The 12,185-nt window shown below is 57.6% G+C and overlaps 1 long non-coding RNA gene across 1 annotated transcript; it reads left to right on the forward strand.

Moving 5' to 3' along the window:
• The first annotated feature begins 3,897 nt into the window (after positions 1-3,897).
• LOC140000254 (uncharacterized) lies at positions 3,898-4,572 on the forward strand. The gene is made up of 3 exons (XR_011805446.1): positions 3,898-4,022; positions 4,164-4,243; positions 4,403-4,572. It is a non-coding gene; the product is annotated as an uncharacterized lncRNA (long non-coding RNA).
• Positions 4,573-12,185: the final 7,613 nt, after the last annotated feature.

Here is a 12,185-nt window from a genome sequence, read left to right on the forward strand (position 1 = left end):
TCCCAAACAGATGACCGATATGGGGAGGTTAGGAGAAGGCTGGCCAGGAGAGATGTGAGATCTGGGGGCGGGAAGAGGAGTTTGGGCAGCAGAAACTAATGATTTTGAAAGAAAGTATGTGTTTTGTAGGTGTTGTATCACAAAGTCGGTGGTGCTTCAGAAATTCCTAATCCATTCCTAAGGGAATATTTGTAAAGTGGATTGTGAGTTGAGCTCTTTCTGAAGTAGCCAACAGGTCATCCCTTGACTCTTGACTGGGATACGTGCCTTTAGGCTCACATCTGCCAGTGTCAGTGATAGACCAGAAGAAGGCACCTGCTATGCATACAGGTTGTGAGTTCCACTCTTCCTAAGTACTGGGTAGGCCCCATAAAGGAAGAGGTCTTGGATAGGGGTTATGTCAGAAGTGTCAGCTTTTGCCTAAAGTCATCCTTCAGGGCTGCTTTCAGTTTTCTACACAGAGGCAGCTACTGCCTTCAAGATGCCTGGGGGAAACTGAAGCATACATAAGGGCCTGGGAAGTTACCCTGGATCCATAGGAGCCATTCTGGAACCAAAACTTGTAGGCAGGATGTGCGCTTTTGTGGTGGTGCAGAACTGCTGGGCACATTGTGCAAGGTGCTCCTACAGACCCTTTGTGTCCTTCTCCATGCTGGCTTAGAAGCTGCTTCATTCTCAGGAACAGAGTAGCCAGCAGAGGTAAGACAGATACTCTGTGTTCATGAAAGTCATCAGAAAGCTGCCTCTAAGAAGATGACTGATACAGTGAATTCAGGATAAGCCTAGACAGGAGAGATGTGAGATTTTGGGGAGGGAAGAGGAGCTTGGACAGCAGAAGCTAATGGTTTTGAAGATGTAAGAATGATCAGGTAGTTTTCATCTCACTTTAAAGCTGACTTAAAGCAGTCACGTGAGGCCATTACCGTATTTTAGCCAGTAACCTGAATTCCATAAAACTAAAGGCTCCTCCACACACTGACAGGAATACTCTGCTCTAATATTTGACCGCAATATCCCTCGAAGCAAAAAGTCAGCCCATAGCCCCTTTCCCCTACCTTTACTGTCTTGCTCACCCTGATCCCTGCCCTTAACGCGATCATTAAAATGTTCTATTTAGCCCTTGCAGACCTAAAAAAAACCCTCAACCAAAGACCTTTCACATACCCTAAGCAGAACACATCCTAAGAAGAATACCCTACCCTCCAGCTACACATTTGATTAATCTCTAACCTAGAAAGGGAAACCTTAATCCCATACACGAACACCTAACACTGAAAGCCCCTATTCCCGTACATTAACCTTCTCACTTTTAACCCTTTTCCTAACCTTTAGGTGCTTTGCCCTTTTGGGCAGGGCAGGGATCGTGATCTTACTGGGCAGTCACATGGCATTCAAAGATGAATGCGAAGGGCCATGGATCTGATCAGCTAGTAGGTCACAAGGGGGAGACGGAGGAGGATGCTCTGATGAGCTCAGCTCTGCCTCAGGATCTCCTGCACCAGCAGGGGAGTGTGACTGTGCTGGTCACTGTGGGGTCACTTCTGTCTCTGCAGTTGATAGGGAAGCAGCAGGATCATGTCACAGAAAGGGACTGAGAGGTCACTTCTGTCTGTAGGTGGCAGGTCACCCTTGACTTAGAGCTGGGATCGGTACTTTTCGGCTGACATCTGCCAGTGGCCCTGGTAGGCCAACAAAAGGCACCTGGCTGGCATGCTGACTGTGGGATCCCCTCTGCCTACATACCCAGGAGGACCCATGCAGAAAGAAGGCCCACATATGGGTTGTCCTGTCCCTTCTGCTTGAGTCCATGACTGGACAGCAGCAGGCCCATGGCTTGGAAGATGCTGGTGCGGTGACTTCTGTCTGGTTGGCTGACAGGCCGCAAGGAGCCTGATGGATTGGGATGCCTACTTTAGGAGGGGGTTCCACCCTGATGGAGCTTTCTTTTGTAGTAGAAAAGAGTAGGAGAGAAAAAACTGCCACAAAGTGCACTTTGGAATGTTGGTGCTGGCCACGAGGAGGAAGAACTGTCCCTCAGAGTGTTGTGCTGCGTTGCCAGAGGTCACCCAAAGAGCGTCTGTGATCAGAGCATGGCTTTGTGTGAGAAGGAGCAGCTGGGGAGGGTTGATGAGACACTGGTGAAATGATGGAAATGCTGGGATGAGAGCAAGGTGGTGAACAGAGACGGGTGTCTACAGTCCTCAAAGAAATAGGTGAAAGTCATCAAAGTCAACAAAGTGCTCTGCCGGGCACTGCCCAGCCCAGCCCGGCCCCTGCCCACCTCTCCCCACCACCCTGCCCTCTCTCCAGCCCAGCCCAGCCCAGCAGCCCAGGCTGGGCTGGCCCCAGGGCAATGCCCTCCACAGGCTGCTGCAGGGCTCTGGGCACGGCCACCCCAGCCCCAGCCCCTCACAAGGCACCGCAGCTGCTGGGACAAAGTGTGGTGGTTTTACTCAGGTGGGCAGCCGAGCTCCACCACAACCGCTCTCTCACTCCCCCTCTCCTCAAAGAGGAAGGGGGAGAAAATACAACACAGAGAACTCGAGGTTTGAGATGAGAAAGGTTTAATTAAATGGAAAGAGAATGGGGAGGAAAAAAAAAAAAACGAAACAAAAGAAACAATCAGTCCGCGCGGGAGCACGGAGAGAGGGAAAAAAAATTATTCTCTACTTCCCATCAACGAGCGGTGTTCAGCCACGTCCTGGGAAGCAGGGCCTGAGGGTCCGAGCCACGGCTGCGCTCGCGTCAGGCAGCACCCTGGGGTGTCACCAAGTGACGTCACAATGGGTGCCCACCCAGCCCAGGCGCGTGTCACAGTGGCACCCATTGTGACGTCACTTGGTGACACCCCAGGGCTCCGCCTTATAAGAGCGCAGCCGTGGCTCGGACCCTCAGTGTCGGTGCACGGCAGTGACGGACAGGGCAGGAGCACAGGGCCTTCGAGGAGTCCCCGAGCATAGCCCACGTCCCACAATGCCGCAACCGCCCGCCCAGAGGAGCCGCCGGTTTCTATTTGGGAACTCTCCCACTCCAGAGGCTGCTTCTGAAGGGGAGTCGCAGCTGCTGGATCGCAGTGAGTCTTCGGGATGGGGTGGGGAGGGTTGGGGACACAGAGACCGCAGCCTGACTCCAGGACTCCTTCCCTGGGTAAAGCGGCGCTTGGGCTGACGGGGCCGAGCTTCCTCCGCAGCACCACAGAATCCCAGGACGCTTTGGGCTGGGGGGGACCTCGGCGATCACGATGCTTCCCCCCAGCCCAGGCTGCCCAAAGCCCACCCAGCCTGGCCGTGGGCAGTGCCAGGGAGGGGGCACCGCAGCCTGCGCCAAGGCCTCACTGCCCTGGGCGTGAAGGAGAGAAATCCCTGCCTGTCCGAAAGAAACCTGCCCTCTTTGAGGTTAAGGCCGTCACCCCTTGTCCTGTCGCTGCAGTCCATGATGAAGATCCCCCCCCAGCTTTCCTGGAGGCCCCTTTGGGCACGGGGAGGCCGCAGCGAGGTCCCCCCGCAGCCTTCTCCAGGCTCCACAAGCCCAGCTCCCTCAGCCTCTCTTCCCAGCGGAGCTGCTGCAGCCTCTGGGCATCCCCGCGGCCTCCCCACGGCCTTCTGGGGCTGGGGCCCTTCCTCTCCTCACCCCTGCATTCAGCCCCTCTCTGCAGCACTCTTTGCTTTCCTCCTTTCCAGGTAATATATGGAAACTGTGCAGAGACAAGGCCGTGGAATTCATCAGGGCATATGTCAGAGGCACAGAAAAGGTAATGGCAGCCGCTTGCATCACAGCTGTGCTCCTGGCGCTGCCCTCCAGGGGTCCCACACAGCCCCAGACCCCTCAAGGCTTTGGTCCTGCTGGCCGTGGGTGTCCCCCTAATGCTCTGTTGGTGTCTTTGTGGCTGCCAGGACGACGAGGAGCAGAAGATGCTGTTCCTCAGCAAAATCTGCGATCTGTGCAGATGTGTCACCGAGAAGGGTGTGCCGATGAACTTGAATGGCTTCTGCAGCAAACATAAGCTGGTGGAGAACATCATGGTGAGAGGATGCGCAGCGGGTTGGGGAAGGGGCAAGGCCCCCCGGCACCAGCCCCCTGGGAGGCGAGGGCTGGGGCAGCGCTGGCTCTGCTGCTGCTGGGTGTCGGCGGCTCCAAGGTCTCATCCTGCTTGTGCTCTGCAGGCGCTGCTGGAAAAGGAGCCCGTGGACAGCTTGCGCACAGCATTCCGGCAGAAGGCCATGGAGACTGTCGCCCTCCTCAGGTGCGTGCCCAGCCCCTGGTGGCAATGTCCTGGTGGCCCTGAAGCTGGCAGGGAGGCTGCCCATCCCTCCCAGGGATGCCTGGCCAAGGGAGGTCCGTGTCCTCCTTCATAAGCCTCAAGGCACTGCGTCCAACAGGCTCCTCTCTCTCTCTCCTTCAGCAACACCGTACCAACAACACTGCGTGGCAAAACGGAGAGACTCCTGCTTGTGTGCTGCAAGAGCATCTTCTTTCTGCCTCCCGAGTCAGATGTGCCAGAGACAGAAAGAGCGCTCTTCACTGAGGTATGTGCTGGGTGAGGTACCGGCACCCCCAGTCCTGCTGAGCTGCTGCCTTGCTTCCCCGTGCTGACACAACCAGAGACCAGTGCAGGGCCGGGGCCCAGATTTGCTTTCCCAGCCTCACCCTTTCCCCTTCCCCGACCTGATCTTGTGCTGCAGGAGGTCTGCACACAGCAGCTTTTTAGCCCCAAAGCCACCCCTGAACTCCAGAGGGGCTCAGAGCCAGCTCCTGGGGGTGAGGAGGGCCACAGAAATAATTCGATGCTCTTCTGTCCTTCCTGCAGACTATGAAAGCCATGGACACCATGCTGGCGGCCTTCGTACGCAACTTCCCCATCGCCAGTTTCAGCACAGAGTTGGAGAATATGTTGAAGGTTTGGCATTTGCAAAGAATTTCCAAAGAATCCTCTCAGGTCTCATTTGCAGACCACTGTCAACCCAGCAACTTCTCTCCTCGCAGGCGCTGCTGCACTTTGCCCACTCCAAAAACCCAGCTGTGCGTGAGAGAGCTGTGAGGATGATTGAGAGGCTGGGTGATTTCATCCTCTTGTATTTTGAGGCCGAGGTAAGGCACAAGGAACCCTCCACCCTTTCCTGCATCCCAGAGCATCCTGCCACTCAGGGGTGCCTGTGAGGCAAGCCTCGATGCACGTGAGTGCCTCAGAACCGTGAATCGAGGGTCTTCGTCCCTTCTTCGCCCCTGCTCTCCCCTTCCCAGGCCGTGCTCTCTCAGGGACCGGCTCTGCCTCCACTAAGCCCTTTGTCTCTCGTCCCTTCCTCACCCAGATCACAGATGACTATGAAAACTATAGCGATGATGAGCCCACAGAGCCCTACATCCCCATCCTGGGACAGCTGCTGGGCATCCTCTTCATTTTCACCGGTGACAAAGATTCCATCAGATTCACAGCTTTAGAAACTCTTTCTCACATATACAAAATCATCAGAAAAGGAAGAGGTAAGAAGGTGTGGTGGGCAGCGTCCGTCTGCACACAAACATCTACTGATTTGTCTACTTGTTTTCCCCGAGTTTAGTGGGGACTGTTAGTGTTAGGTTAGAGGTTGGACTCGATGATCTTGAGGTCTCTTCCAACCTAGAAATTCTGTGATTCTGTGAGTATTGTGAAGGATTGTTTTTGTGCTTGGTGGAGGCTGCCCACGGAATTCTGCCAGGTTCCCTGGCCTCCTCTGCTCCTCACAGCAGCTTCCCGCAGCATTCTGGCTATCGTTTTCCGCAGAAGCTAGACGCTCACCTGCCGTCCAGGAGCAGTTCTCTGCTGCTGTCCTTCCCAACCCTCCCCAGATCACCTACCACGCTGTTTTGTGGTGTCCCCCAGTCTAAGCCATCAATCGATGAGCACTTCCCAAACCGCATCTTCCCCGAGGAGTGAACAGCAGAGCCAGCCGTGCATCACCAGGGATGGTGACGCCCTCCAGAATGCTCCCTGACTGTTTGCTCCCTGCCGTCTTAAAGGCAGGTGTCAGGGGGCTTCCTGCACATCCTGACCCCGAGCAGAAGGGGGTCTGTGACACGCTGCTACCCCCACGGCACCCAACGCCATTGCTTCTCGTCCTTCTGCATCATCCCTGAGGTCCCTCTTGCTCCCAGCACTCCTCACCTTGTGCTTTACATCCCTGCCCACCACTCTCCTCGCCGTGGGTCTGAGCCTCCCTCCTCAGCCATTCCTAGTGAAAGTGCTTTTCACCATTTGGCAAGCTTGTTGGCAAAGATGCTCTTCCCTACTGACTCTTCGCTGTTTCCCCGTTTAGAATGCATATTGACAGCGGACATGGTAAAATATGCAGAGAGACACAAGAAATTGAAGTATGCAAAACTTCCATTTTCTATAATATCAACTCCGTGTGAAATTGCCAAGGTAATGAGCTCTGGCCTTGCTGGGGATCTTGTCCGCAGCATCAGCAGGCATCTCGTGTGAGCAAAGGGGTCCAGAACCGGTGGGGCTGGCACGGCCTCACTCGCCCTGCTGAGAGGGTTCCTCTTGTCCCCAGGCTGGGGCTATGCGAAGGCTGCTCCCCTGTGTCCCGGCAGCAGCTCCACCCTCCTGGCCACCAGCAAGCCCTGGTTACCTGCAGGGCCAGCACTCTGGCCCCATATGCCCCATCCTCACCCCTTCCCCCGAGGGCCCTCTCTCCAGAGCTGCCCTTGCTGCTCAGCTAAGCAGCACCCTTGGGACACTCAGGGAGGCATGTCTTCGCTCCTCCTTCTTCCCACAGGGGTTTGGAGGACATCTCTTCCCTGCTGAGAGGCTGGACATCGTCCTCACAGCCCTTGAAGCTTTACAAGACTCCAGCATCCATGACAAGCAGGGGGCCTGCAGCGTGCTGGACGCAGCCTTGGAGGACCCTTTCTACTGGCTGACAGATGTAAGTGGCCTGTGGCCATGGCCCTGCCCTTGAGCTCTTCCAGGCGTGGTTCCTCTCTCCTTCCCTGCCTCCCTCCCTGCCTCCCTCGCACATCGGGGTCTCTTGGGCTCCAGAAGCCACCTGAAGCCAGCAGAGAGCAATGGAAGGGGCCAAAGTTTGAGTGGCAGCTGTGGCAATGGCTGCGGTCTGCTGGCAACACCATTCCCACTTTGTCCCCCAAGGTGCCAACAATCATGGAGTGCATCAGGAGAAACCTGGGCAGCATCCACACGGCATCGGCGCGGCAGTGCCTGGACTCCCTGCTTCTCCAGCTGACCGACATGATGCCCAGGGAAGAAGCCAAGAACCTGCTGCAGTTCTCTCCGCCACGTGACAGGTCCTGGCCTTAACATCCTTGAGGGCTTGTTCCGCGTCGGGAGATGCACCTGGAGACTCTCTGCTTGCCACACCAATGGCAAAGGGCAGGACATCCCCAAGGAGCACAGCCCTCCTTCCCACCAATGTGTTCCAGCCCTACTGGGCCAGCCAGGGCTGCAGCAGCCCAGCTGTCCAAGGCAGCCCAGAGTCCCCCTGCCCCCAGGGAACACCAGCTCAGCCCCCTCCTGCCTGCCCAGGCTGGGCCCTCAGTGCTCCCCAAGTCACAGGGGCTGCAGGACAGCCTGGGTCCTCCGGGGCTGGCCCAGTTTGTGGCCCTGCGGCTGAGGCAGCCTCACTGACAGAGTATTCTGGGCTTGCAGCACTGACCTGGCCATGTGGGAGGTGATCCTGGCCATGCCGAGGACCTTGGAGAATGTTTTAAACATCGTGTTGCTAGGCATCTCGCTGTGCCAGTGGTGCAAGGAAGTCACCGAAGACACCTGCATCCGTCGCTTGGCTGTGAGTTCCCAGATGAAACCTTGCTCCCAGCAGGGCTACGTGTGCCCCTTCAGGCACACAGGCACAGCCCTGTGCCCATCTACCCCCAAACTGCCAGCTCCCACAGGACGTACGGACACATGGTCCCTGGGGCCGGGAAGCCCCCGTAGCTCCCCGCGCCTGGTGCCTCTTTGGTGCCAGCTGGCGCTGCCCCATCCCTGCCCAAAGGTGGGAGAAGAAGAGGCTGCAGGGAGCCCTGCAAGCCCTGCCAGGCTCTCACTGCTCTTTCTTGCAGATGCTGGGCCGGAATCACATTTTTTTGGAGGACTGTGTTAACCCAGTGCACCTCCAGAGCTACCTGAGGCACCCAAGACCAGAGATGCGCTTGATGGTTCTGAAAGGGCTCTGCACCGTGTCAGAGAGCCCTAAGAAGGTGAGCGGGCCATCGTCAAGCAAAGCCATGTTGGCAGCCTGGGGCTTTGCTCTTCTGCCCTCCCGTCCCTCCCCGCTGCCAGGAAGCAAGGCAGGAGGCTGGTGCTCAGGAACCAGAGCCCTTTGCCCAGGGTGGTCTCTCACTGCCTCACGGAAGGGAAATGGTGTCTTTCCTACAGGCAAGGAAAATTCAGGTCTTGCTGCCAGACATCCTGGAGGCCCTGCAGGACACCAACACAGACATGGTGCTGAAGGCCCTGCTTGTGCTGAGAAACGTGATGGCTCATGTGGAGAGGTGGAAGGACAGTGGCCTGGCTCTGCAGCTGGCTGAGAAGCTCCTGCCACTCTTTGACCACGTAAGTGTGCTGCGGGAGCCGGAGCCCTCAGCTGGGCCCCCTATAACGAGGGCTGCCCTTCAGCCCGGCCCTGTGGGCAGCACTCAGGCAGGGCCTTCCCAGTCTCCTTGTCAGCCCAGGCGCTGGGGAGCTCTGCTTGGGCATGGCTGGTGCGGCTGGGGGCGAAAATGGGGTGGCTGGCGGGCAGCCTGCGATGGCAACCGATTGCGTTGCCCTTCACGGGCACCAGGCCTTGCAGCTGCCCCTGAGCAGCTCCTCTGGGAAGGATCCAGCGCTGAAGCATCTCACAGTGCTGGGAGCTCCCTTCACATCGGCCACGCTAATGCTGAAATTCCTCCTGTCCTCCTCCCTGCCAGGCGTCCAGCCAGGTGCGGGAGCACTCCATCTGCCTCTTCCAAGCCGTGGTGGAGGCTGTGCTGCGGCAAAGGACGAAGAAAATGAAGAGGACAGTTCACAGGAGCCTTCTCCCACTCTACGTTCATATGAGAGACCAGAGTGAGAGCGTAGCAAAGGTACAGATCTCAGAGCTGAGCAGTTATGTGGGCAAGGGTGTGCTGATGCCACAGGGTTGCTCTGGGGGATCACAGAATTTCTAGGTTGGAAGAGACCTCAAGTTCATCGAGTCCAGCCTCTGATCTCTTGCTGTGATCTCTGGGATCTCTCTCATTGTGAGCTGCCTCCGATGGTGGCTGTCCCGTGGCCTTGCCTTGGCCACTGAACCCAGTGCACGCTGCCCCCCACCACAGCCTCCCATAACGCGCTGGGAAAGGCTCGCAGCCCTGCCAAGAGGAGGGGACAGAGGGTCTCCTTCCCAAGGCTGTGCTGCTACCTCCCAACCTCTGTTGCTCCGCAGGCCTCTGGGGAAGCTCTCGCCGTGGCTGCAAAGTTTCTGCGACGCAAGGAGCTGAAGCGCTTCGTCCAGACAAAACAGACGTGGAGGATCAGGGAGTGCTTGGTAAGGACCCAACTTGGTTTGCCCCAGCTGGGCAAACGCGCCCGGCCAGAGCCCGCTGCCTGCAGCCGCATCCTCGCTCCCTTCCTGCCAGCACAGAGCCCCAGGGGGCTCTTCTGCAGGCCCCTCTGCCCTCCCTGCCCCCAGGATGCTGGAGGAGACCCTGGAGAGGGTGTGCAAGCCCCGTGACCCTGCGTTCTCTCTCTCTCCAGCTGCAGCAGGACAGAGGCAGAGTAGAAGAATACCTGCAGCAGAGCCAGCCCTACCTGCAGGACACTCAGACCGACTTGCGACTTGAGGCCGTCAGATTCATTGGTGAGCCCAGCCCCTGGGTCCCTCTTGGGGCAGCCTTTGGCAGCCCCAGGCACTGCCCTGTTGCCCCCAGAGCCCCCCGACTGGGCCCTTGCTCCAGGGTGCAGGAGGGGGCACAGCCTGGCTGGCCAGGCCAGGGGCTGTGCTGCTGGGAGCGTGCTGGGGAGCGGGGCTCTGATGGGGTCTCTGTGTCTAGGTCTTGCTGCGCGCTACTGCAAGGACCAGAGCGAGGAGAAGCTGAATGAAATCCTCAGCGGTGAGTGAGGGCAGTGGGGGGTGTGCTAGGGCTGGGGGGACAGCGGCAGAGGCCCCCGTGCCTTGCCCTGCTCCAGGGAAATGCTTCGGGGCGGAGGAGCATTGCAGCCATAGGAACGAGGGAGAGGAGACGGGGTAGCCTGTGGTGTCAGGGAATGGCCTCCCAGCCTGGAGCTGGGCAGTGCCGCTGAAAGGGTTGAGTGTCCCTGAGGAAGAGTCAGGGGAAAGGGCAGTAAGGCTGACAGAAGGTGGGAGCCTGTTGTAGAGCACGCAACCAGGACGAAGAGGGAGATGAGACAGCCTACAAGCAGCTAGGAGCAGGGTCACGATCGCTAGCCCTTGCTCTCATGGGGAAGCACAATAGCGAGAGGAAAGAGTCCAGGAGATTCCTGGAGTGTGTGAATCCTCCCAAGGGATGGAGGCAGGTGGTGAGGGAACCAGCTTGTGAAGGTGCCCCACTTGACCTGTGGTGCGCAGGTGGGGAAGGACTGGTGGCTGCATTTGGGACATTGCTGAGCAGCAGCTTTCAATGGATTCCTTTGTCCCTCCTGCTCCTCCTGGCCTGGGGAAGAGTCGAGTGGGGCTGGCATGGTCTGCAGGGGATGCCTGGGGATCTCTGCAAGGAGTGGGTTTTCATCTCTGCTCTTCTTTCTTTTGCAGTCCTCCAGCCTTCATATAAAGACCCGGAACCCATGGTCCGTTCCCTGGCAGTTCAAACCACCCTGATCCTGACGTCAGGGCATAAGGCAATGTCAGGACGGAGATTTCCACTGCTGTGGTGCCGCTAGCCCCGCAGCAGTCCTCAAAAGAGCAATATATATTTTAATAGAACTAGGTTGTTGTCTCGTTATTCCAGCAGCTCCTTCACAGTGACTCGGTGCCATGACGCTGAGCTAACTTGGAGGCCACCAAGGACCCTGAGAAGTTCCCTCTGTTCCCCTGAGAAGGCAACTTCCTTGTGAGGGGAACAGAGGGCCCTATTTGTTAGCCTGACCCTACCCGTAGGGAAGTCTGCTGCCTCCCTGGGGCTAGGGTCATGGACGTTGCCAGAAAGCTTCCCAACCGGGTTTTCCCCTCTGATTACTATCGTCTTTTGATAGTCCAGGCCGGCAGTGATAATACTGAAGATAGAAGCCTGAAGACTATCAAGCGGGACTTTAGGGGACTGGGACGGGTAGTGGATGGAGTGGGAGTTCAGGTGGTGTTTTTGTCCACCCCTACAGTGGCAGGGAGGGGTACAGAGAGGAGTCACGACTCACTGGGATCCAGCAACTGCAACTCCTTCTTGCTGTCCTCTGTCAAACCTCTGTTCTCTACCACTAAGCTGTCCTCTGCTGGTCTCCTGTCCTCTACCGGGCTGCTGCCCTTTGACAGCAAGCTGTCCTCTGCTGGGCTTCTGTCCTCTGCCGGCAAAATGTCCTCTACCGGGGTGCTGTCCTCTGCCAGCAAGCTGTCCTCTGCTGGCCGGTTGCTGCCCTCAGAAGACCAGGTCTCCTGCCAGGCCAGCCTGGGCTGCCTGGGGAGCATGCCTCCCTCCTCATCAGATTCAGAAGGAGCCTCTGGAGTGGGAGAGTTCTCAAATAGAAAACGGAGGCTCCTTCGGGCAGGCGTGGGCTATGCTCGGGGACTCCTCGAAGGCCCAGTGCTCCTGCCCTGTCCGTCACTGCCGTGCACCGACGCTGAGGGTCCGAGCCACAGCTGCAGTCATATAAGGCGGAGCCCTGGGGTGTCACCAAGGGAGGTCACCAAGGGAGGTCCCATGTGACACGTGCCTGGGCTGGGTGGGCCCCACTGGGCGCTGTAAGTTCGTGGGCGACACCAAGCTGGGCAAGGGGATCTGGACAGGCTGGATCAACGGGCCGCATCCAGCTGCGTGGCATTCAAGGCCAAATGCTGGGTTCCACACTTGGAATCATAGAATATCCTGAGTTGGAAGGGGGCAGACCTGAAGGGATGAAAGACACGGTCTCCCGATGCCTCTTGAGCAGAAGGCCTTTATTGCCATTTTTCTCTGCTACATATACTTTCCCCGTAACCACTTGCGCTGTCCACGCGCCTGAATCAGTCATACAATTCATTAGAGACCCTCAGCCACGCGCCTCAAGCCAGCCAGCA

Source organism: Anas platyrhynchos, chromosome 33 (genome assembly GCF_047663525.1).
Source record: "Anas platyrhynchos isolate ZD024472 breed Pekin duck chromosome 33, IASCAAS_PekinDuck_T2T, whole genome shotgun sequence".
Taxonomy (NCBI): Eukaryota; Metazoa; Chordata; class Aves; order Anseriformes; family Anatidae; genus Anas; species Anas platyrhynchos.